The sequence below is a fragment of the Odocoileus virginianus genome, chromosome 16 (genome assembly GCF_023699985.2).
Source record: "Odocoileus virginianus isolate 20LAN1187 ecotype Illinois chromosome 16, Ovbor_1.2, whole genome shotgun sequence".
Classification (NCBI taxonomy): domain Eukaryota; kingdom Metazoa; phylum Chordata; class Mammalia; order Artiodactyla; family Cervidae; genus Odocoileus; species Odocoileus virginianus.
Window position 1 is genome coordinate 31,383,928 of NC_069689.1, and position 24,887 is coordinate 31,408,814.

The following is a 24,887-nucleotide window of genomic DNA, read 5'->3' on the forward strand; positions in this document are numbered from 1 at the left end:
ACCCCACAGACTATAGCCCAGCAGGCTCCTCTGTTCATGGGATTCTTCAGGTAAGAGCCCTGGAGTGGGTTGCCATGCCCTCCTCCAGGGGATCTTCCTGACCCAGGGATCAAGCCTGCCTCTCTTAGGTGTCTTGCAGTGGCAGTCAGGTTCTTTACCACTAGCGCCATCTGGGAAGCCCTACTAAAGAAACATGTCTAGAAAACTTAGAAACTGAAAAATTATAAAAAGATACTTAAGCATCACTTGTGATCCTATAACCTAGAGAGAACCACTAATGACCTTTTGGTACATTTCTTCCAGAATCTTTTCTACAGATAAACATTTATCTACAAAATGTGGCTGGCTCACATCTGAGTATTTGTACAACTAGATTTTCAACACCTAGAGCAGGAACTTTGTTCTTCATGTTTTCCTCTGATGATACTTCCTTCTCCCCGTTAATCTCAACGTATACAGGATATTGTTTTTATACTTCATAGGCCTCTGTTACTGCTCATCGAATACATGAATGAATGAGACTCTGCCCTTGATTAGCAGATTAATTTTTCATGACTGATTTACCCATAAAATATTATGGTTGAAATCAAATGGAATTATAAATATTTTTATAAGTTTTTTTCTCTTGGGAATCATTTCTTAAATTTAAAAATTTTGAGTTTCAGTTATTTAAAAATCAGCATTGTAAACATTTTTGTGGAGATTCTTTAAACTATGTCAACAGACAAACTAGGTCTAGGAAATGCCAGACCACATTACAAAGGTAAGTACTACTTAGCCTTCAAGTAGACCTTCCAGGAAATTATTCCAGGCCACTTGCCTTATAGGGATGACATGATTTGCATTTAGAATCTAGTAAATCTGGTTTGCCTGGTGGCATTAGTGATAAAGAACCTGCCTGCCAATGCAGGAGATGTCATAGACACGGGTCAATCCCTGTGGGGAAGATCCCCTGGAGGAAGAAATAGCAACCCACTCCAGTATTCTTGCCTGGAGAATCCCATGGACAGAGCAGCCCAGCAGGCTACAGTCTACAGAGCTGCGAAGAGTCAGACACTATGGAGTCAGACTGAAGCTACTTAGCACTTGTGCAGGTTCAATTGATATTGTTTTCCCTGGGGAGTGGGGATGAAGCAGTAAACAAGAGTCATGTTTGTAAAAATCATAGTGGCAATTTGAGAACATAATAAGCAATGACAATCAGAACCAAAGATGGGGAGGCCTTGGTGTACATTTCACCATTAAATTCCTAAGGGACCTCGGTAAAGTTAGGTACCCTTTCTACTTTCCTCTTTTAAAAATGCCACTTTACAGCTGGTTTTTTAGCATCAGGTGAGACAGATTCTGAAAGGATAATTATTGACATGAAAAATTTTATATTCTTGTATAACACTCATCTGGTGACTCATGGAAGAGCATGTCGTGGCAGGGCAATTTAGTTTGGGGACAGCCCCAAACTGTGACTCATGTATCTGAACTCAGAAAGAAAAGGCCATATTCTTGACCAGGAACAAAGAGGAGAATATACAACCTCCAACCCTTCAATCTGTTATCATCACCTTTAGCATGAATTACCTTCTAGAGGCCAGGTTAAATAAACTACCAGCAAGTCCTTAGCATTTCAAGAAAAGCTAAGTAAATTAGAACTTTCTTTAAAAAAAAATTTAGACAACTTCTTTCCCAGATTATATCATACATGGCAGTTTCAGTGATCATGAATATAAAGCAGAACTAATCATTTTTAAGAGCAGCACAATTCTTGATATTATGTATTTGTTTTCAGCTTCTATTTTCTTGAGATTGGCCAAACCAAAGAAGATTATGTATATTTATCCACCTTTGCTGATTCTGGATCCACTAGGCTTTTTCTCTTACAGTTTTTTATAGAGGAGAAATGGGCTTAAAAGGGGCATACTTAAACCTAGACTGGTAATAGTTACCAGTGTTTCAAAAAGCCTCACTTTAAGGTCATTTTCCCTAAAAGCAGTCCTAGGGAATCATGCGCTGGGAAGGCCTTGGCGTATTAACCTTTGTGATATATTACATTAGATGGGCCTTGGACACAGGTCTGAGTAGAACAAAACCAAGGTTAAATGGTACAGGGCCCTTCCTAAGTCAAATAACTTCTAAGGAATTTATCAAATATAACTTCTGGAGTGTCACTGGAGAAGTGAAAAATAATACTAGAAGTCATTGTATTCCCTGCTCGAGATTTAGGACAGTTACATTACTTTAAAATATATCTGTGTTCATGGCTGTCAGAAGAAATCCTAACAAAATCCACACATTTGCCACATCCATTACCACTGTAAAGAATTGCTTTGAAATGCTTGCTCTCACAGTTAGACAGCTTCAAACTTCCTCGTTTGAGGCTGGGCATTTCTAGTCCTGGGCTGAAAGTCTTCACCAAAGAAGCCGAGCACCTATCCAATGCAGAGTTCCCATTGGCAGTGAAACATAATAACAGGCAATGTCTACTGAGTACTTATGTTAACCATGTCCGATGTGTATCATACACCTGAAATTTAACCCACGGAATAGGACGACATGGCTAGTAATATTATCTTCTCTATTTTACAGATGAGAAAACTAAGGAGAGATGATATGAGTTTACCCAATATGACAGAGGTGGTAAGGAGAACAGGGTTCAGGCCCAGCTTGGTGTTGACTTTGGCATGTCTCCCACCACCCCCGCAACACAGCCATGCTGACCGGGGGTCCTGGTTTAGGAGGAGCAGCTGGAGGACACAGCTCATCTGTTTGACCGTGAGCATTAAATAATTGCATTTTAATTGTCTTTAACACTGATTTAACACCAAAAAGAAAAATTTCTGACATATAGAAAGAGGAAATGTTTACCAGAGTGAATACACATAATCACTAGTGTTTGGTAGGTGGAAATGTCCAATACTTTTCACTCCAAATTCTCTGATAGTCCACATCATCAGCACAGAATCAACATTATCAAAACAAGGCCTCTTAATATCCCGTCCTTCCTTTTATAAAGTTGTGTATTTTAAAGCATCTTCCTTTTAAATAAGCTACTAACCTTACAGACACTAGGGAGCATGGGGGTTGGGGGGTCGGGGGAGCTATTTCTTCATGGGAGGCACAGGCATAAGAAAAACACAGTATATGATCTGGAGTCGGGTCCAGCTCCTTGGTGGAGTAGATTCTGCATTTTAGGCAAGTGGGCAGAAGGCAATGCTTCACAACCAGCACCTTATGCACAACTTCTAGATTCTTGGGTGTTTCCTTCATGCGTGGCAATCATTCTCCTTAAAAAATAGACGGTAATAATGACACAATCATCTTGTTTTGTGCTTAATAACGAGACAGATGAAAACCGTAGCTACTCATGAGTGCAAAAGTGAAAAAGAAAAATGGCAAACAAAAAAGGTAAGTCATTTGTTGTAAGAACCTACAAATAAATTAAAGCTTGCCTAAGATGTATTGATTTTATGTGGCCTCTCTGTAGAATAATGTCAAGGGTTCCTGACAATCCATTACATTCAATAGGCAAAATCTCCTTATAATTTTTTTTTCTGTTTCCTGAACGATGTATAATCTATTTTTTCCCATGATGAAAAAGCAGGGCTTTATAAGCTTGAAAATTCTTTAAAGTAGTAAACAAAGCTGACACTACATGGAAAAGTTTCCTGACATTACTTGGAAAAGTTTCTTCCAATCACTTCTTCAACATCATATGTGGAGAAAAATTTGCTATAGTTGACCCCATTAAGGGGGTGCTAAATAGATCTAAACCCAAGGATACTTTCTAAACATACCAGCTGAGTCCTGCAAGCTGGAAATGATTCTTGGTCATTTTTATTATAAAGTTAGACGTGGTGTGATAAGAGTGTTTCACATTTTAACTAGAGATTTCAGTGCTGAAGATGAAAATATAAAAATAATTATAGATTCCTGACTAACTTTCAATGAAAAAGATTCACTTCTCAGTATCTTTAGATCATTATTGGGGACTCACTCTTTATTGCCAGTACTAAAATGACCCCTAAGAAAGCAGTGTATTTCACCACAACTTTAGCAATGCTTTTCTCAAGCCTATAATAAAAAGCTTATTTTTATCATGAAAAAATAAAATGCCTCCATCTACATTGATGCTAAAGGAAAACAAATATAGATATAATGGTTCTAGTAGAAGAAGAGCAAATAGACCAATCACTTTAGTCTTTAAACCTGCAATTTCTGTGTGTGCACACGATACTGTTACCCATGCATGTTTCTCTCCTGCCGATAGCCTGGTAGCAGGGGGGAAATGAAGATGCTGGAAATTTCCTGACAAGGAGATTTTCATTTTAAGTGTTTAATCACAGTGTCCGGTTTTGACATTGAGGAGGCTAGTGTAATTTCACCATCATGTGGCTCTAGGAAGAGCTGTCTGGCTGGTGAGTCTTGGAGGCCAGGCTGCCTTGGTGCATGGTCAGAATACCCATGTTTTATGGTCTCTTGGTAACGGCCACTTTATTCTCAAGATTTAACCTAGACTTCCTTAGAAACTCTTCCAGGCTAACTGCAGCTTTGGAAAGGTCCTCATGTCACTGGTGAGTCACTTGGGCAACTCCAGGAAGCTCCAGCTCAAGTAATGAAACCCACACCCTAGGAAACCCTTCATCTTAGAGAGAGAACTGCTACAGTTGTGCAAAACGTATCTGTATTCGGACAAACTTAGAGTCTTGAGGCAGGCAAATAATACAGATGGAGGAGTGAATCTCTAATGCAGAAACCGAGCACATGGCCCTCCATAAACTTCCAGGCAGCCCCTGTGATGGGGCAGACACTGTGTGTGGCAGTGGAATCAAAAGTATGTGGGGTCTATGGGTTTCCAGTCCCTGATGCAGACACCTCAGAGCATGGCCACAGCGCAGTGTGAGACAGGGCTAAAGGCGGAAAGAATCAACTCACTCTGCCTAGGGGAGAAGGGACACTTTCGGAGAGAAGATGGGTCTTTACGGATCAGAAGAAGGGATTCTCCAAGCTGACCACGGAGAGCTGGCACAGGACAGTGGGAGGAAGCAACAGAGAAGCCAAGAGATGGGACCAGTCCAACGGCATGAACATCTGAGTGTCCAGTGATAGTTCTGTGCCTCATACAGGATATTAAATCTGGGCAGTGTCTGATGTTAGGCGATGAGGCTGCTGTCACAATTAGAAGGCGGCTGTGATTAAGCGTTTAAATTGAGGCCAAGAGAGCCTGGGGAAGGGAAACCATGTTTGAGGTGAGACTCTCTCTGTCACCTCTGTGTCTGCAGACACACCTCTGCTCCCCCCTGACTCCTGCCTCCGGATCCAGGAACACACCCAAGATGTCAGCTTTTGTACATCTTGAAAAGATACCTCCCCTCCAGCTTAAAAGTCCCCTGGTCTGTGTCCGTCTCTCTCCTTTTCTCCTCCCCAGCTAAGCTTGTTGCAAAAGTAATGTAAGCTCTTTATCCCCACATCCTCACACTGTCTTCCTTCAACAACCCTCTGGAAACTGGACTCCAGATGGGCTGCTCTGAAACTGCTGTAGCCACATCTCCACCAATCTATTATCTGTCAGATCTGATGGGCAGGTCCTAGGCCTCTTCCTATCCAGCCCCTGTAGCAGTCAACGTTAACTAACTCCTCATCCTTCTCCAAACACTCCCCTCTCCCCACTCGGCTTCCTTTCCTACCTCTCTGTTCACATCTGAGAAAACTGCAAGACTCCCTCATTCTCCCCCAGTTCTATAACTGTGCTCATGAGACACTTTCCTTAAACCAGTCCTTCTCAAACTGGAGTGTACATCAGAATCCCCTGGAGGGCTGGACTGTGATGACCAGGGTCCTAACCCCCAGACATTCTGATTTCATAGGTCTGGGGGTGGGGCCCAAGGATTTAGGAAAGCAAGTTCTAAGGGGAGTCTGCTGCTGCTGGCCTGGGACCACTGTTTGAGAACCACAGTTTTAACCAGTCTTTACTATACTCGTGGCTTCAGCTGCCACATGGATGATTCACTGCCATGGACATTCCTGAGACCTCAGACTTGGATCACCCCTTCTCCATGTCTCCACCCCAGTATCACCGAAGCCTCTGCAACTTAATCTACCCCTAAATGCAGTGAGTCAAAGCTCCCTTGCTCTTTCCTCTCCATACCCCAATATCTGCTGCTCTTCTTGTATTCACATGCTAGAGAAGGACGCCTCCCCCCAACTCAGTCTCCACATGATTCCTCCCAGGAATCACTGCCTTCAACATTCCCTGGTGCACACACTGCCTCCTGTGTTCAGTGCCAAGCCTGGGCCCTCACAGAACTCCTAATCTCCAGGCACACTGCTTTATCCACAGCAAATTTGTTCCTTCTGCATGAATTTAAGATTAGCTGCTTCCCTCATGCACTTGTGCGCTTATTATGCATACTCTCTGGGTGAGCTTAGGCTGCTGTAACACATTACCATGGACTGGGTGGCTTATAGAACAAAGCTTTGTTTCTCACAGTACTGGAGGCTAGAAGTCTAAGACTGAGATTGCCAGCGGATTCAGTGTCTGGTGAGACCGGGTTTGCAGATGGTCCCCCACTTGCTGTATCCGCACACAGTGGAAAATGAGAGAATCTCTCTCCTGGCTCTTCCCATAAGGGCACTTCCCATTTGTGAAGGCTCCACCCTCATGTCCTAGTTACTCCCCAAGGCCTCACCTCCAAATAGATCACTTTGGCTTCAACATAATGAGATCAAGGCTTCAACATAAACAGTTGGGGGTGGGGTGGCATGCTCTGTTGACATTTTAGAAACATCATGTTTTGGGTAGCACCAATGCTGGTGTGTCACTCACCCAGAGCTAGATGTCCTGGAGTGTGAAGTCAAGTGGGCATTAGGAAGAATTACTATGAACAAAGTGGAGGTGATGCAATTCCAGCTGAGCTGTTTCAAATCCTAAAAGATGAAGCTATTAGATTGCTGCACTCAACATGCCAGGAAATTTGGAAAACTCAGCAGCGACCACAGGACAGGAAAAGGTCAGTTTTTCATTCCAATCCCAAAGAAAGGCAAATGCCAAAGAATGTTCAGATTACCACACAACTGCACTCATTTTATATGCTAACAAGGTAATGCTCAAAATCCTCAAGCTAGGCTTCAACAGTATGTGAACTGAGAAGGTCCAGATGTACAAGCTGGATTTAGAAAAGGCAGAGGAACCAGAGATCAAATTGTCAACATCTGTTGGATCATAGAAAAAACAAGGAAATTCCAGAAAAACATCTACTTCTGCATCATTGACTATGCTAAAGCCTTTGTGTGGGTCACAAAAAACTGGAAAATTCAAGAAATGGGAATACCAGACCACTTTACTGGCTTCCTGAGAAATCTGTATGCAGGTCAAGAAGCAACAGTTAGAACTGGACATGGAACAACAGACTGGTTCAGAATTGGGAAAGGAGTATATCAAGGCTGTATATTGTCTCTCTGCTTATTGAACTTCCATGCAGAGACATCATGCGAAAGCCCAGGCTGGAGGAAGCACAAGCTGGAATCAAGGTTGCTGGGAGAAATATCAATAACCTCAGATACACAGATGACACCACCCTTATGGCAGAAAGCAAACAGGAACTAAAGAGCCTTTTGAAGGTGAAAGAGGAGAGTGAAAAAGATGGCTTAAAACTCAGCATTCAAAAAACTAAGATCAAGGCATCCGGTCTCATCATTTCATGGCAAATAGACAGGGAAACAATAGAAACAGTGACAGACTTTATTTGCTTGGGCCCCAAAGTCACTGTGGACGGTCACTACAGCCATGAAATTAAAAGACACTTGTTCCTTGGAAGATAAGCTATGACAAACCTAGTGAAAGTGAAAGTCGCTCACTCATGTCTGACTCTTTGCAGCCCTATGAACTGCTGCCCTCCAGGCTCCTCTGTCCATGGGAATTCTCCAGGCAAGAATACTAGAGTGGGTAGCCATTCCCTTCTCCAGGGGATCTTCCCAACCCAGGGACAGAACCCAGGTCTCCTGCACTGCAGGCAGATTCTTTACCATCTGAGCCACCTAAAAAGCAGAGACATAACTTTGCTAACAAAGGTCTATATAGTCAAAGTTATGGATTTCCAGTAGTCATGTACGATGAGAGAGTTGGAATATAAAGAAGACTGAGTGCCAAAGAATTGATGCTTTTGAACTGGTGTTGGAGAAGACTCTTGAGAGTCCCTTGGACTGCAAGGAGATCCAACCAGTCCATCCTAAGGAAATCAACCCTGAATATTCATTGGAAGAACTGATGCTGAACCTGAAGCTCCAATACTTTGGCCACCTGATGGGAAGAGCTGACTCACTGGAAGAGACCCTGATGCTGGGAAAGATTGAGGGCAGGAAGAAAATGTGGCAACAGAAGATGGGATGGTTGGATGGCATCATCGACTCAGTGGACATGAGTTTGAGCAAACTCTGGGAGATAGTTAAGGACAGGGAAGCCTGGCATGCTGCCGTCCATGGAGTTGCAAAGAGTCAGACACGACTGAGTGACTGGACAACAACAAGTGCTTAGTTATGGGCCAGGCACCCTGAAATGACCAACATTTTGTTATTTTGACCTGAATCATTTCCTGGGAAGAAATAAACTGCTTCTGAAATCTTAGGCATTGTTCCATCCCCTTTCATTTCTTGGGCAACTAAACTAACTCTGACAGGACTGTAGTATATATACTTTTCTCTCTGGATGAGCTTGGTTATATTACTAACAAATAAATCTAGCTGCTTTTTGTCCCAGTAAGAGAGAGAGTTGGCAGCGGATTTCTTTGAGATAATTTTGCATTCAGACAATAAGCTAGATATTCTTTGGTAAACCTGAGCAGTAGAGACAGATTTAAGGAGATGTGGACTTTAGTTCTTAGTACAAGCTGCCCAAACTCCATAGACTCAGGATCTTTCCCCACAGAAGGAGACACTTGGCTTTTCTAGGTTATCTCACTAGGGAAGTTTTCAGTCTGTTCATTTAGCATATTGACAATAATTTCAAGCTAGTATAATGAAGTACCTTTGAGCATGAGTTGATGAAAGAAAAGGGGCTTCCCCCCCGTATGGCTGCATGGGAAGTTAAGAAGCAATGGAGAGAAGTAGGGTCAAAGCAGAAATCCCTGTGTATGAGGAACTGGGCTTGGATCCTTGGTCCATGGAGAGGCCCAAACCCCAGACTCTGGAAATGGGGTGAAAGGAGCCCAGTTCCAGGGGTAAAAGTCACCTCCACAGACAGAACAGTTACTGAAGTGAAGCTACTGTGACAAATATTGCTATTTCTTCTACATATGTTTAGGCTAACATTTTAGTAGTTTACATTTTTGGCACAGTGACCTCTGAGCTCCTCTTAATTCCATGGTTTCTAATGTCTTACATCACCATTGAAATAGTTTAAGTCTACAGATCGCCAGCATCAAAACTGAGAAAGGATCAAAATATATATTTTAGGTCCCACCTAAAATATGTTGAACCACCAAGGCTCCACTGTAATTCTGATGAATATTAAACTTATTAAACTTAGAGAACCATAATGAAGTAAAAAGGACCCACTGAAGTATGGCTTAAAGATGACATACTGGACTCCATCAACACCTAGCAGATCACCATTTGGTTCTTTAACCAGGCATTATCTTCGCTTGTTTCTGAGACTTACCAGTTACACAGATTCTATCTTTATTAGAGATTGTGAGACTAATCAGTCTTATACTATTTTAAACCCTATTTTCATTGCGATATCATTCTAAGAGATTATGTCTATGCCAAGGACTAAAATCCTAATTAGATTCATTGTTGCTAGATGGGATGGCAAAGAGGAAGATTCAGTACCCCAGTAAGACCTCTTAAGATACGTTACATGCAAATGAAGGATGCAATTAATTAACTATTTCATTGATGCTGTCCAAACTCAAATGCACCCTGTTGAACTCTCCCTTAGCTTGATAGCACAACCATCACATACAACGGCAGTGGAGGGAAGGGTCGTTGTAAAATGTGAAACAATAAATATATCAATTGAAGACCAACATTAAAAGAGTTATTTGCTAATGGGCACCATGCCAGGGTTACTCAGGCAATGCTGCCTGCAGAATTCCTAAGCTGAGTTCACAAGATACAGATCGATGCACCTCCAAAGAGAGTCTATATCAATCTCCATTTCATTCATTAGCTCCCACTTCGAGCTGGTTGGCTGCTAGTTAACTCTTTAATGTGGGAGAAACTGTCAGTGTAAAGGCCACTGGGACACGTGCTCTTCCCAGCTGTACTTGACCTGTCAATATTTCTTGCAGCAGAATGTTTAAACTGGTACGGCTAATGGCAAAATGGAGACCTATGGGGTTTGGGAGGCTTTCATAGCTTTAGAATGGCTTACCATCCAATAGCAAACATTAGTAAATTCATCCCGTTGCTCTATTTCTGCCTGTGCCTTACTATCCAGGTGCAACAGAAACTGGGATAAAATTATTTTCCATCGTTCTATTCTGGAACTCAAAGGTATTTTAGACTCTGCATTATGTAAATGTGGGCTCCACAACAATGAGATACTATCACCCCAAGGACTTGGCTGCAGTGGAGATCATTAGTTTGTGATTCAGCTCTCAAGAAGCTCCGAACAATGAGAAGCAAAACAGCACTTTCTATAAAGTTAGGATTCATTTTCAATTTGTATGGGTCCAGGGACAACTTTATTGTTGCACAGTAGAAGAACCTGGATGCACAGGGGAACACTCGGTGCATGAACTATTTCAAGCCCTTCTGAAAATGTAAATAAGAGCCCTAAAACATAAAGGCATAATTACCAAAACAAAGAACAGTCTCAGATCACCAGGAATAGCTGGCTTCGCTTATTTTCTTTCTACAAATATTGAATTTACTAATTTCCCTTGCCTTACTGTTGAATAAAATCAATTTTCTCAGTAGAGCTGATCTCTGCTTTGTTGGAGGTTAGATGTGAAGTTGATATGCATCCTTAGATATACTGTTTGGGAGAAAGCCTTGAATATTTAACCCGACGTCATAGCGAGCCCTCCCTTCGTTGTCCTGTGGGGTGTCTATTGATTCATTATTTGACAATCAGGATTCTCCATAGGTTAATTGACATGTTTGGAATTCATGGCAAGGAAAATCTGTGCATTATTTTAAAACTCCTGTCAAACTGTTTGTAGATACGGTTTGATAACAACACCTGTTTTTCCCTCTCTTGGCCAATACAATCCATTGAGAATCCTGGCTTAAAAAATTTCCCTGCAGAATTGTCAAACATATGTATTTGTATTTCATTACTTGGGTAATAGCTGATTTGCCAAGTTCATTTACTACTAGTTGCTTCTCAAACATCTCAGTGGGATAATTAAGGAATACTAAGAACTGAAACTATACTAAGTTAGGAGGGGGCTGGAGCCATTGCCCAAATCCCAGTCCTGATTAAACTGCTGTCCAGAATTAAATATTCAGTAACTGAAAGGCTCTTTTCTTCCTTTACTCTCAGCAACTTATCATCAAGAAGATGGAGCTACTTCCCAAGTTGCTGCAAAAGAGAATCCCCCTCAAATTATCTGTACCAATCAGATAAAAATCCTGCAGACTTTCAAGTGAAAAGTATTTAAACTAAAAATTGGTAATGGTCTAAGTGGTGCCTTTTCTCAGTGGATACATACGTGGGGAGAGAAAATAAATAGCAACTCCGGGAGTGTGTCTTGGAAGGGAGTAAAGAAAGGCCAGGCGCAGTTCAAGGTTATAGCTGAGCACAACGGCACTGATGAGAATTTGGACAGCTAATACCCTCTCCTGAGAAATTGTGAATGTGAAGAATTCTAGAGAAGAATGTTGAAGTATGATAGCATTAGAGTTTAAATGCTCTCAAAGAATCTTGCTGGCTCATTGCACAAAGAAAAGAGAGATATTTTAATCATGAGCTATCTATCATCACTTGAATTTGAATGCCTGTTGTTTGAAGTCACAAGCTACTGACTCCCATGATGTAAGTTTTCAGGTCTGTTGCCAGAACAAAAAAAGGTATGAAATGGCACAAAGAGGGAAAAAGCAAAAAAAAGCCAAATGGCTATGGACCTGACAGAGGAGATATTGTGCCTACAATGCTGTCTCTTTTAAATTTTGGAGGAGAGACTAGAGAGAATGTGCTTAAAAATAAGCTACTGAGTACAAGCCCCATTGCTATCATAAGACAAACACATTCGATTCTGCAGTCCATAAGTTTCCAAGTTCACATCTGCATTATAGGAAAGAATACCCAGGGGCCCAAAACAAAATTCTGTTTAAAGCATCAGCACCAAAGAGTCTAATGCAAAAGAGCAATTCCGATGATGAGCCTCCATTATTTCCCATTTCTCCTGTTTCAAGGTATATTCCATGTAGATATACAGCTAATAGACTCAAGGGGACCCTTAATAACTCCTTAGAGGGCTGCATATAGTTTTCCATCCACTATACATTGGGTTTTCAAAGGGGAGGTATTATTGATTTTCCCAAAGTGAAAAAGTTACCTAACTTAGGACTGACATGATCTTGTTTTAGCCTATTTCATTACATGAGAAAATTGTAGTTTTTGACTCGCTCAATGCCCAGGAGCCCAGGCTTAAGGAGGGGGAAACAGTTCAGACTCTTCAAATAAAATAAAAGTAAGACAGAAGAGCCGAGAGCTTCTCTTGTCACATTTCTACAATTTCTGGCTTTCAAGCCGCCACTTACAAGCCACTTCTTGACATAATCTTTAGGCTTAAGCATGTGGAACAGTGGACCAACCAGCTTAATAAAAAGACAAAGATGATATGCAACTAATGGACAGAGCATCGCAACTAGGTGTTAACACATCATTCATTGAACTAAATGCTCTTTCAAACTCTGCAGCAGAAACAATTAAAGTACTGACGGCAGTCTTAAGTTGCTTCAAATTGTCTGGCACAATTGATCCACAATTATCTTTGTACTCCCTGAAGCCCCCGAATGCTACCTTCTTCATTGACTTTATATTTCCTTCACAGTTCTCCAACCTGTGTTCTGGCATACTGAATATCTGACACCCTGAATATCCATTGGAGAAGGCCATTTTGATAGATCTTGGAATCCTAAATATCCTATTAAAAACCTGAGCTGTATGCTCCCTGAATGCTTATAACCAGCTCTTCATAACAAACAAGAAATCTTGCTGAACATTTAAAGAGGAGTCTCTTTAAGACAAAAGAGATAAGCTGTTTTTCCCCTTAGTTTCATAACACAACTTGTTAGAGAAATTCTACGACATAGAATTTATGGCAAAGGAGAAAATTCTGTTTCTAAAGGTTGAACTGTAAAATCACCCATGTTCAGCATGGTGTCAAGGAATTTTGTTCCCTGTTTTTACAACCTTGGGCTAAGACTCTGATAGCCCATACAAACACTTAATAAAACCTTTTTATGAATGTCCATTTACATAGCTCTTTGGACATCTCTTGATTAAAAAGAAAACTCTTAAGTGACTAAGCAGAATCGCTGTGAAAAGCCTATGAAATACAATCAGAAATACAAGCTATAAAATACAAACAGTGCTTAGTTTCCATGGTGTTGTGAAAAGGAGTTTGTTTGGGGACACAGACAGAGATGTGTTCATTAACACTATTGTCCACAAATAAATATATAATTTTTTTTAAACTTTAATTCCCCCATCCCTTTTTGTTGTTGATGTCTGGCAGGAAACTGCAAAATTATGTGGGTGAAAAACCTTGAATATGGAAAGAATCAGCTGCCTAGCATGAATAAGGATGCTGTTACTCTTAGAGGGGACACAGTATTTAATCCCAACTGAAAAGTCATTTTTAGCTGTTATGTGAAGGCCTGAACTGGGGCATATGCAATGGACTCAAGATCACTGATATAATTTAGTCATGGGAACAAGACAGTCCATGGATTATCTTTGTATCTAAACTATACATTTGATTTTTTTCTCTATTAGGTATTCTCTGATATAGGACATGGTGAGGAATATTTTAGCTGGAACCAAAATTGCCAAGGTTCTTGGATTTTACAAAAGTAAAACCTAAACAGTGATGAGAGCATCTGTCACTATGGAATAAAAAAGAAAAACAACTTTTATTTGTGTCGTATGTGAGGAATCTTCATCAGGATCTCATGTTTGCTATCTTAGTTCAGTTTTTCCAATAAGGCTGTGAAGATCTCTGCATCTTTTAAAAAATGTTTATTAAAATTTCTCCTTGATAAAAATGTTGTTTTATACTAAGTTCTATCCTCTCTGAATAATAAATCACATAGTCTACTGAATATATATATATGTGTGTGTATGTGTGTGTGTGACAATAATATGTCTGTACACACACACACACACACACACCGTTTTTTCCCTAGTTCTTTCATGCTCTGCTTATAGCTTGAGGGAAATAATATTACAGATGATCTAGACCCAGGAGTAAGTACAGTACTCTACTGTTAACAAACATATGACTATTTAATATTGGAAGCCTCACTATGATACATAATCTCTCTTCACCTTCTTACTTTTTCCCCCTTTGTACTTATAACCTTAAGTACCATATAATCAACTTGCTTGATTGCATTTTCTGTTCACTATCTATTTCCCTTCACTGGAATATAAACTCCATGAAGGTAGGAGGCTTCGATTTGTTCAATGGCATTAACCTCAGCACTTTAAATGGTGCCTGTCACGCAGCAGCTGTTTAATAGATACTTGTTAATGAATGAATAGTATTTCTTGTCATAATAAAGGGTAGTGCAGGCAATGAATGCAGTTTTCATTCTATAATTCTTTGATTCTATCTTTCCCAATAAGTTAATGATGGCCCAATAGTCTATGTTTAATAATTACTCTAGGGAATATTGCTAAAGGTGTTAAGTATTAATTGCCTTAAACACAGTGGGAGGTAGACTTCACTGGAGAATTTTTAAGCCTTATATAAGATCTTTTACAAGAGGCACTGCTTTTCATATATTCAACATTTGAGATATTTATAATACTTATGATCTGAAAAAGGCAGGCACATTTTGGGAAATGCAGTGACTACTTCTGGAATTAAGTATTGTAACTGTAGACAATCCCCTCTTCACAAGTAAATTCTATACAACTATTATTGATACTTTCATTAAGATAAATAAGGAACTTTAGTATACTTAAATGATTACAGATTCATATTCATTCTCGTTCTTTCTCCCTCTTTCTCTTACACATTCACAAAGGATGAAAGAGAAAGAACTGTCAGAAAGACCCTGATACAAATGTATATACATGCAAAGAGGAAAGAACTGGAAGTTCCAGACTGTAGTTTTAGTTTGATAGTACCCTGTCAAGTGATCTTGGCTATGAATTTATCTTTGAAGATTCTATCGTTGATTAAACATTTAAGATCCTATCACTCTCTAACAAGTCTGTAAGCCCACAAATGGAAGGTAGAAATAAGTGGAAAAAGAAAGTTTATTTGTGTAAGTGGATTCCAATAGGATATTTGATGGATCAAAAAACTTATTGATTCCCATATTGTTTTATTATTTCCTATTCTTTATAGCCAGGACATGACTATCATTATTTGCATTGCCTTTGGTGATGTTGCCTATATAATTAATCAGAGGAACCTCAAAATAGTTGATACCATCAATCTCTTTGACAACATATCTAACAGCTTATTTCATCATGCCTTTGGAATGATGCCAGCTAGCAAGCTCTAGTATCTTCAGGCAAAGTTTGTCCTAACACCTGCTTTGTTACCTAGCTTGCTGGATACAGGTGGTTCACCAAAAACAGAAATAGAGAATTTCATTAAGTCACTGCTGCATCTTTAATCAGCCCCGACTCTCCCATAGCTTCTTCAAAGGAATTCATCCCTATTGTCACAAGTGGTCAGGGTAGGAGCTCCCCTAACTGTAAAGTGAAGTTGCTCAGTCGTGTCTGACCCTTTGCCACCCCATGAACTGTAGCCCACCAGGCTCCTCTGTCCATGGGATTCTCCAGGCAAGAGTACTGGACTGTGTAGGCATTTCCTTCTCCATGGGATCTTCCCGACCCAAGGATCGAACCCAGGTCTCCCACATTGCAGGCAGATGCTTTAACCTCTGAGCCACCAGGGAAGCTCCAACTGTAAAGTCAAGACTATTCCCCACTGTATCAGAACCTTCTATATACTGGCTACTTTGAAGAGGAGTCTTACCTATGATGTTTATACCTACGGCTTTCTGCTCAGAAATTAAAATAAGCTGGTGATGATTGGGACTACGTAGGTTGACTTATATTTTACATTTTTAATTAGTCAAGACCAACTAGATGATTATACTACTCCCATTTAAAAATTTTAAGTAATCAAAGCAGAGCAAGTGCCAAGGTCACCATTTAGGCCCTTACTAAGACCGAGATTACAATACAAGAGTTCTTGGTACATTATTTATGTTTCTAATTATATAAAAGGTCATCCCGCACCAAGACAGAGCCTATACAGTCAAATAGAAAACACACTGGATCGGAAATCAAATAATATGGATTTTACCACTAATTTAATATAGCACCACAGGTTGTTACCTCAGTTGTGACTTCATTCATTCAATATTAATTTATTAACAAATACTCATTCTGTACACACATACAGGCACAGAATAGGCCGAAAGCAGTTTCAAGATGATGAATGGACAAGAGAGTGTATAAACCACATGTACAAATACTGAGGAAATTCAAAGGAATTGATCTTATGGGGCTCTGCCAGGCTGACCGGTTTTGACATCTGGTCCTTCCATTTAAGCTGACAATGACAGAATTAGCCAAATGATAAGGTTGTTTTGGGCTTCCCTGAGAGCTCCATTGGTAAGAAATCTGCCTGCGATGCAGGAGACTCCAGTTCGATCCCTGAGTTGGGAAGATCCCCTGGATATTCCAGCCTTTCCAGTGGGAAAGGCTACCCACTCCAGTATTCTGACCTGGAGAACTCCATAGACTGTATGGTCCATGGGGTCGCAAAGAGTCCGACACGATTGAGCGACTTTCACTTTCACTAAGGTTGTTTTCGACTTGTGAAAATACAACTTTTAACATCTTTGGGTCTATCAATTTTCCTGTATTTAAAATGATGAGTACTCTAATTAGTAAAATGAAAACGAACTAGATAGTTCTCCTCAAGTGCTGTGGAATATTCTAAGCCAGCGATTCTCTTTACCTCTATGTCAGAGACTCTTTGAGAAGCTTATAAAAGCTAAAAAACCTCACTTCCACTCATAAAAAAATAGGTGAACACAACATTTTGCACCCATTTCAGGGATTCAGAAGCCCCCAAATCCTATTCCTGGATCTTGGATTAGAAATCTGTTCCTTAAACCAAATGCAACACAACTTCAGGAAAATGCCCTCATTCACCATGATGACCTTGACTCTAGCTCCACGGTCCATTTATCCCATGGATATTATTGAGCATCTAAGATGTGCCACATGTTGTTCTAGGTGATGGGATGTCTCAGAGAACAGTAAAACACACAAAGTTTCCTGACCTCAGGAGGGTGGAAGACAGACAAGAAACAAAAGCAGTAACTAAATTATACAGCACATGAGTGAGTGCTAAGTATTATGGAAAAGCAATGAAGTTGAGAACAGGACTGGGGTGCCAGGGAACATGGAGGAGGTGGTTTGTAATTTTAAATAGGGTAGTCAGGGAAGCCCACTGAGCACGTGACATTCAAACAGACTCGAAGGAGATGAAGGAAGAGCCAGGTAGCTATCCCGGAAGAGTGTTCCATGTAGAACAAACACAAGCGCCAGGGTCCTGAGAGGGTGGAGCCGGCGGAGCACGCAGGAGGGCTGAATGGACTGAGAGATGGGGAACAGCCGGCGATAAAAGTCAGAGAAATAAAAATATGTGGGGAGTGGACAGCCTCATGTCATGAAGGACCTCAAAGTACTTTTGACCCTTTGAGATGGGAAGTCCTTGGAGAGTCTGAAGGAAAGTAGTGTGATCTGACTGATATTTGAACAGGACTGTGTGGCTAATGGGTTGTGGGGCAAGAGATGTACACCGACTGGGTCACTGCAGAGATCCAGCAGCAGATGACGTGGCTGGGGGCCACAGCGGTAGCTGGGAGGAGAGGAGAAGGCATCAGATTTTGGATGTATTTTGAAGGTGTATCCAAATGCTGATGTATTCTATGTGGAGAATAATAATAATAAAAAGAGAAGTCAAGTATGCCTCCAGGGTTATTCTGGCCTAAGGTGCCACTCACTTCAACTGTAGGGGGAACAAAATGGGAGCGAGGCTGTGGTGACAATCATAATACAAGCATTTGAAGGTTTGCTGGAAGATGTTGGCTCAGATGGTAAAGAATCTTCCTGCAATGTGGGAGACCCAGGTTCGATCCCTGGGTTGGGAAGATCCACTGGATAAAGGAATAGCAACCCACTCCAGTCTTCTTGCCTGGAGAATCCCCATGGACAGAGGAGCCTGGCAGGCTACAGTCCATGGAGTTGCAAAGAGTTGGACACGACTGAGCAACTAACTAACTAAATCCATTCCACTTTGTAAGCCGATCTAAATTTCTCCACTTTTATTTATGACCAGTATTTTCAGCAGAAAATTGGACTTACTATTTTTACTTTAGATAGTTTACAGTTCAGTGGATCCACCTCTCCCCATAAAGCCTTCCTTGACTCGTTCTAGCTGCCTCTGAATTCATAGCCCAATTTGGCCATGCTCTTTTGTTCATAAAATGGTTCTTTGTTATATAGGTTTTGATGTTTTATCCTTCTCATTAGAATGTCAGGTCCAGAAATGCAGCACTTATCTACAATCCCTCTTCTGTATTTTATCAACTGTACCTAGCACAGTGCTAGGTGCCAGACAAGTAGAATTATTAATACAGTTTTGGCTGACTAAAAAAAAAAAAAATCTACCTCATTCTTCCTTTCAGCAACTTCCTTTCTTTTCATTTTTGCTCTCAACTCTCAAAATGGAACAGCTTGAGACATCAAAGTCTTTTCTGATTTTAAGTTTGAATAATCGGTGAAAAGATAAACTGCATGCAACACATTTGCGTCTCAATCCCTTACCTGAGCTGCAATCTGGGTGTAAATAACTAAGGCCAACACTTGGGTGAACTCAATGGGATCTGAAATTTTGATTAATGCTACAACCACATCCATATGATTTGTGTCTTTGAGGGAGGATCAATGTTTAAAGATCTGTCAAATCTGTTCTGTAGAATTTGAGTGTTTGATCCTTTTAGTGTTTCTTTTTAATTTTCTTACACGTGAAACATCAGGTTCATTATCAATTGATTAAATTGGCAGACAGTCAAGCAGAGAACAAAATCATATATGGTTGCCTGAATTATTAAGGTACTCGCAACTTCATCATGCTGGCGTAGCAGAGGACTATTAACGATTATAGCAAATGTTTCTAGCACTTTCAATAAAATGGCCTTTTCCCCAAGAATTCATCTTTCATGTTAGCTGTAAAGAAAGCCTCCTTCTATGTTTCCACTTTATGTTGATGCATCCCAATACTGGACCTAATAGACTTCATTTAATCTGTTGTATCTGACTCATGTTTATTCCTACTCTACTGGAACCCAGTGGTAATCAGAAGAGTTCTGAGGCAGAGAACAGTGGTCTGAAAGATCAGGAGCCAAACACTTGGGGAGAGAGATGGGCTAAAGCAGACAGATTGGCACATCACATCATTTCTGGCTGAGGCAAGTAGTTATTGGTCATTGTGCCTTTCAGTCATTAAATTTACCTGTTGTAAATTCTGACATTGGACCTTTGCAGCTCATTGTTTCTTTTCTCTCTCATTATAGGCTCAGAGCAGGGGTTTACTTCAAATTACCCTCCATTACAGACATGGCATTTGCACTGTGTCTTCTTTCTGACTGACTTTTCCCCTCTCGGAGTTTCTTCATTTCTAAAATGTGAGCACTTCAAGGGAAGGGGACATGAGTGCCGGAGGAAAGGTGAATGCATTTACTTGTGCCTTTTTCTTCTTTCATTTGTTTCACCCCTTGGAATTTGCTTATTTTGGTTTTGAAAATAAAAGGGATAATTCTCTAATTGGTGAGTTATCTGGGTTCTTTATTTCTTATTCTTTGACTGTTCTTTACTTTTAGATAATCTATGACTTGTTACCACATTCATCTGAAGAGAAAGATAATTAGGAAAATGCATATTAGCCAGTTTCAGAACTTACTGGCTATTTATACAAGAACTTTTATGAAGATGGGGTATGGAGATAATTAAATAAAATTAAATTCCTCTATTGTAAGATTTAAGTGGATTTATATCTCTTATTATCATGAATAATCCATTAAAAAATTTACACACAATGATTCAAGGTATGTGGACTATTATCAATCAGACAGGAAAAGAAATCCTGGACTCCAGACTCAACTAATGTGATTTCCCATAAACATTCTGATGTCCCTGTATTTTAGCTGTAAAAAGTGAGTATTTTTGACATTATTTGGATGCTATAATATCATATTTAACTCTTCCTTTAAGCCCAAATTTCAGTTCTATTTCCTCCATATGTCCCTAATTCAAAGCATCTTTCAAGGTCCATAAATAGATTTTTGTCCTTCTATTTTTATAGTTCCATGTCCACTTCTACTTTATCTTTACCACCTGATGTGTTGTTTCAACTCCACTATTTGACATAATTGGAAACTTCTTAAAGGTGGCATCTTGTCTTTTTTACAAAGGCCATAGGGCTTCCCTGATAGCTCAGCTGGTAAAGAATCTGTCTGTAGTGCAGGAGACCCTGGTTTGATTCCTGGGTTGGGAAGATCCTCTGGAGAAGGGATAGGCTACTCACTCCATTGTTCCTGGGCTTCCCTTGTGGCTCAGCTGGTAAAGAATCTACCTGCAATATGGGAGGATCTGGGTTTGATCCCTGGGTTGGGATGATCCCCTAGAGAAGGGAAAGGCTACCCACTTCAGTATTCTGGCCTGGAGAATTCCATGGAGTATACAGTCCATGGGATCACAAAGAGTCGGACACGACTGAGTGACTTTCACTTTCATAGTCACTGGTATAGTTCTAGTTGCCATAATCACCTAAATGACTAAGCTGTAAATAAAATTATACATATGTCTTTTGCTAATGGTAAAGCCTTCTCACATCTGACCAGATTTATTAACTTTCTAGCAGGCTAGTTGGATGATATATCACCTCATGTTGGCTTTAGATTGCTCAGAAAAATAGGAAAAAATCACTTTGTTAACTAAGGTTGTAAGTTAACCATTTTCTGAGCCCACCTTTGTTAGATAGTTGACTCTCTGAGAAGAATGATTGCCTGTTTATTTATCAGTCAAGTCGAAAAGAATAAATCAATAAGGCCAACCTGAGGAGGGATGAATCTGTAGCCCAATTAAACAGGAAACCTCAGAGTAAAACAAATATTTGATGGTAAAGAATCTGCCTGCAATACAGGAGACCTGAGTTCAATCCCTAGGTTGGGAAGATCCCCTGGAGAAGGAAATAGCAACCCACTCCAGTATTCGTGCCTGGAGAATTCCATGGACAGAGGAGTCTGGTGTTCTAGTCCATGGGGTTGTAAAGATTTGGACATGACTGAGCAAACAACACTACTACATAACTAACCAAGTTAGGTATATAATTAAAACTAATTTTGAAAAAAGTTAGTGACAAGGACTATAAGTTTTCTTTAAATTTTCTGTCTTTTCTAAAATCATTTTATTGTAGAAAAACAGTTAACATTCATCTTTGCCATTTCTTTGAACTTAGTCTCTTTCTATATTCACCACACACATACACATAGAGCATATGCTTCTATCTTGTTGTTCTCCTAGAAACACGTCCTTATTGTCCAGGAGAGAGTTTTGCTTTCTACGGGTGTGAGAAAGGAAGCGAAAGACTGAAGGACCTCTACAGTTCCATTTTCATAATAGAAGTCTGTTGTTCTGGAATGATTTATTTTTGAATAAGGAAAAATGTAAGGAACTTGGAACACAGACAAAAGTACCTTCTCATCAAAGGTTGTCTATCGTTTCATGAATCACATGTGATGGATGAGATTTATGAATTAGAATCTGTGTCAAGAGATTTACAACATACTAAATTAGTTATGACATCTCCTCGTCGGTGCGCATAAACTTTCAACAAAATATCTATATCATCACCACAGGAGCATGGCCAGCCCAGTTCTTTCATTCCACAGCAGCACACCCAGACCCTGTCACTGTGGTTGATGAATTCTTGAAGGAGTGGGCCCCAGATCAATTAAAATAAACACCACAAGCTGATTTATCAAATCTTTTCTGAATGCTCTCAGAAAATGTCAAAAATCTGATCCATTGACAGAGAAAAGTCAGAGAATCGTGGCAGCCTATGGGATCACAAGACCTTTTCAAAACCATCATAAATCACCACAGAAAACAAATGGGGCACCATGCGATAAGATTTCTTTTGACAGCTTTGCCTCAACAAGACATATATGAGATAAATGGATACCTTCGTCTATACCCAATTGCCAGCTTACAAAGTTCCAAGTTGTCAAACTGTAAAATACACCGGTATCAAAGTCCTTCCAAATAATATACCTTTTTTGGGTATACAAGAGTGGATTTAAAATAACACTCCCTTCACATCATCCCTTTCATTATTGCAAGCTATGTAACATTCCTGCTAGTATGTGAGCTTTCTAAAGTGTAAGTGTGTGTATGCACACGTACACACACACATGCAGAGCAGGCTTCAAAATTTACCTTCATATACATCCTGGTCTGAACTACTGAAACGTTTTCACTTTCCATTATTAAAAGAAAACTGCTTTATAGTGCTAAAGTGCATCCAATCAAGGTACGCTTTGGTTTTTTCTTAATCATCCCAGTCCTGTCTCATTTCATATAGGTTAAGAGCACATTCAGAGACAAGCAATAACAGGCTAACCTATCCTTCTAATCTATACCAGGAACAGAGAAATGCTTCCATTAATGAGTTTTTGCAAATATTATCAAACCCTATAGGGAGAGGCAAAGTGTACTGGGTTTTGTACTTTACTAGAGTAAATTTTAATTCTAAATTATACCCCATATATTCCTCTTTAGGAAGCAAATAAAAACTCAGATAATACTAGACATTTCATATGATATATGGAGTTGTTTTTCCTGATTCAAAGAAGCCAGAGAGCCTCATTCTCAAAGTAAGACTGAAGTCTGAGTCAAAGGAATGGCATCTATGAATTAAACTCTGTTATGAACATTTACTGTTTCCACAGTAGGGTTAGGATAGTACTAATTTTTCAAAGCATAAGAAATCCTATGGACTAGAGAAAGAATTCCTTGTGCTGCACCCACGACTGACAGTATCTCACGGATTCTCTTTCTATACCTTTAAGGCCTTACTCAAATTCTCCCATCTCATGACCCTTTCCTCTTCAACTGTGGGGTGGTTTAGTTACTAAGTCATGTCCGACTCTTGCGACCCATGGACTGTAGCCTGTCAGGCTACATGGGGATTCTCCAGGCAAGAAGACTGAAGTGGGTAGCCTATCCCTTCTCCAGGGGATCTTCCCTGACCCAGGAATCGAACTGGGGTCTCCTGCTTTGCCAACTGAACCACCAGGGAAGGTCTAATTTGTCTGATTACTAATCCAAGTTGCTTTCACCAGAAAAGTAACCTTGCATTTCTTGGTCTTGCCTTTAATCAGTTTCTGTGAATCATGGTGAATAACCAATTTTAATAGCAGGAAACCACTTCATCACTATCAAACATCTGGGGTGGGTTCTAGGATCAGGTGAGAGTAGATTCCTGAAACATGTAAAGGATACCATAGAGATTTGACACTTCTCTTTCAGGATGCTTTAAAGAGAAAACTCATTGCTGAAACTATTCAAGTTTTTTTTTTTTTTGTAGTCAACCCAGGGGTTTAGTTTGTTCCATAAACATTTGTTGAGACTCCTGTTGTGTCTCATGCACTGAGCTAGACCCAGAGTTACCGTGCTCAACACCTATCACTTAGTGATGTTATACAGTTACTCGTGGGGAGATAGAAATGTCACCCATTTTTTCTTTAACTGCTCAGTAGCATTAAGTGTATTGCTAGGGAAGTTAAATGGCAAAGATTCTCAGAGACCCTTCTTTGCCATTGAAGGAATCAAAGAAGTCTTCCATTTAATTGAGTGGCTCAGACGGTAAAAAAAAACCTGCCTGTGATGCAGGAGACCAGGGTTCAATTCCTGGGTTGGGAAGATTCCCTGGAGAAGGGAATAGCAACCCACTCCAGTATTCTTGCCTGGAGAATTTCATGGACAGAGGAACCTGGCATGCTACTGTCCATGGAGTCTGCAAAGAGTTGGCCACGACTGAGCAGCTAACACTTTCTTTTCACAGTTAAGGATGAGAAGATACTGTAAAACTCACTCTTACCAGGGTGTCTAATTTGATAGCCCTGACTTCCCTGGTGGCTCAGACGGTAAAGCGTCTGCCTACAATGCGGGAGACCCAGGTTCAATCCCTGGGTTGGGAAGATCTCCTGGAGAAGGAAATGGCAACCCACTCCAGTATTCTTGCCTGGAAAATCCCATGGACGGAGGAACCTGGTAGGCTACAGTCCATGGAGTTGCAAAGAGTCGGACACGACTGGGCGACTTCACTTTCACTTATCTTAATAACTACATACGCTTTAGGTTAGGGTAACATGAATTTCCACCCATTCATTCACAGCAAATATTAGGGTCTTCAGTGGTTACTCTGAAATATCTATTAAATTTGAAAAAGAACAGAAGAGCACATTACTTCTGAAGAGTGCAAAGCAATTGTGCCATGTTTATTTTGGAAGCAGGAGAGATATAAGAAAAACTACTGATGGTAAAAATTGTACAGGTCTTGTTAGTCACTCAGTCATGTCTTTGCGACCCCATGAACTATAGCCTGCAAGGCTCCTCTATC

At 40.2% G+C, this 24,887-nt stretch overlaps 1 protein-coding gene and 1 non-coding gene across 10 annotated transcripts in view; one reads left to right on the forward strand and one right to left on the reverse strand.

The window, feature by feature from the left end:
• NPAS3 (neuronal PAS domain protein 3) overlaps positions 1-24,887 on the reverse strand; it is a 927,606-nt gene that overhangs the window by 166,210 nt on the left and 736,509 nt on the right. The window lies entirely within an intron of this gene.
• TRNAC-ACA (transfer RNA cysteine (anticodon ACA)) lies at positions 24,394-24,465 on the forward strand. Its single transcript has one exon. It is a non-coding gene; the product is annotated as a tRNA-Cys (tRNA).